The sequence below is a fragment of the Penaeus japonicus genome, unplaced genomic scaffold, assembly GCF_977035675.1.
Source record: "Penaeus japonicus unplaced genomic scaffold, GWHDUDI00000001_assembly GWHDUDI00000016, whole genome shotgun sequence".
Classification (NCBI taxonomy): Eukaryota; Metazoa; Arthropoda; class Malacostraca; order Decapoda; family Penaeidae; genus Penaeus; species Penaeus japonicus.
In genome coordinates, this window is record NW_028234418.1 from 24,381,210 (window position 1) to 24,383,258 (window position 2,049).

The 2,049-nt window shown below is 35.6% G+C and overlaps 1 non-coding gene across 1 annotated transcript; it reads right to left on the reverse strand.

The window, feature by feature from the left end:
• Positions 1–1,269: 1,269 nt before the first annotated feature.
• On the reverse strand, positions 1,270–1,341 carry TRNAD-GUC (transfer RNA aspartic acid (anticodon GUC)). The gene has a single exon. It is a non-coding gene; the product is annotated as a tRNA-Asp (tRNA).
• Between the last annotated feature and the right edge of the window lie 708 nt (positions 1,342–2,049).

Here is a 2,049-nt window from a genome sequence, read left to right on the forward strand (position 1 = left end):
GGTCAAATCTTCAATCTACAGTTTGTCGCTGATGTTAACGGTTACTACCCGAGTCACCTTTCCTGTCCGTCGCTCCTGCATTCAATCACTCAATCCCGTCCACGCCCTCGAACGGATCGAGCGAGGCCCACCGGAAATCGAAGCTCGCGGCAGTGAAAATCACCGCCAGTTATCAAGCCAGCGTTAAGCCACAACTCGCCTCTATGGGCTACCTTAGTAAAGTGTCCTCACACTGGATATCATTTATAAAAAATAAAAATAAAATAATGATAATTCCCCTACTATACGTAGTATGATAATTTGTTCATTATAAATTTGTAAATTAACATTAATTAAGATCCATACTTCTCTTCACTCCCTATCAAAAGAAAAATATAATCAACTTTAATTAACACCACGTAAAAGAAAAAGGGGGAAAATCGCACGATAACTGTTTGTCACCTTTAGTGACATACTGCCAAGTGGACATTCCTTTGGTACATCAGAACAAAGAAAGAACTGGATATTTTGCAAGTAAATGAGAACAACGCCATTTATGTATTCTGGTAATAAATGTTTCAACTTTTAAAAAATGAGTACAACAAATTCTAACCATAAATGTGAGATACACTTAGTTTGTGAAAGTTGAAGATCGTTAAAAGAAAAATATTGATATAAAATATCAATAACTTTATATGATACAAATATTCTTTGTGAATACCGAAATGTAGTAATATAATTTATAACAATCTACTAATACCAACTGCAAATACCTAGCGAATGGAAACATAGTAGAGTGAAAGAAGGTAAGACTATTAAAAAATGTTTTGCATATTGCTTGCCTATTTCAGTTCTACAAAAAGGTAATGAGCCATTCGTGAAGACTAATCTTTATCAATGATTATAGTTTAATCATGGCTTTTATTCTTCTTTTCCTACGAGAGGGCTTGTTACTCTATTTGGTAAAATACCAATGGCATATCCTTTAAAAGACCATATATAATACTTTCCAGTGACGGAAAGATGTTTTCACAAAAATGACTACAAACAATCTACTTGACCCATGAGATTAAAAAAAAAAAGTCACAAATGTCAAATCCTCAAAACTATACTAAACATAGAAGTTCATTGGGATAATGTTTAAGATATATTTTACGAGATACAGCAATACTGTATGTAGTAAAAGAAATCAGTTACAAATATTCTCTATGATGTGACAAATTGTTCATGTAAAATAATAAGAACATTAATCAGAATAAGGGTATTGTCCCTACGCGTAAATTAAAATTTCTCCCCGGCGGGGAATCGAACCCCGGTCTCCCGCGTGACAGGCGGGGATACTAACCACTATACTACCGAGGAATTTCTACTTACGTGTAGTGTTTATTATTTCTAAAAGCTACGTCTTTCTTTAATTTATTCAGCCATTGAATATGGATATAGACCGTTTTATATACAAAATTTAGCCTACCTGAGATCTCTATCATCCTTGATAAATGAATCCATCCTGCCGCTGATGATACTAACAACTCTGCCATTAAGACTAGGAATGGCATCAGTAGGCACGTATCTGGCGGTCCTATTGGTGCTCAGCATGGAACTGTAAGCCTTGTTCTTTCGCTTCTCAGCTTTGTAAACTCATACATCTTAAAAATGTGTCCCGACTTACAGTGACATGCAGTTTCAACATAGATGATGGTATATGTTAGTCGTATGTTGTACATATAGCCATATCCTTATTATAAAACACTTGATACTTATATTTAAGATAGATGGCCAAATCCTCAATCCTCACTTCATCCCAATCATTAACAGTTGCCAGTCCTGTTCGTCCTTCCTATCCGTGCCTCTAGCATTTCCCCATCCAATTCTGCCCAAGTACTCCTAGATCCTAGATCGAGCAAGCCCTACTTGAAATCGAAGTTTGCGTACACAAAATTCAACATCAGACATTAGTGGTCAAGTGACGTCCTACTCAACTCATTCATATACATGTTACCCTGTATCTACGTGATATTCTTCACTTTCTTATGTGTAAATGTGGTATGTTAATTTCTTGTCATACTGTAA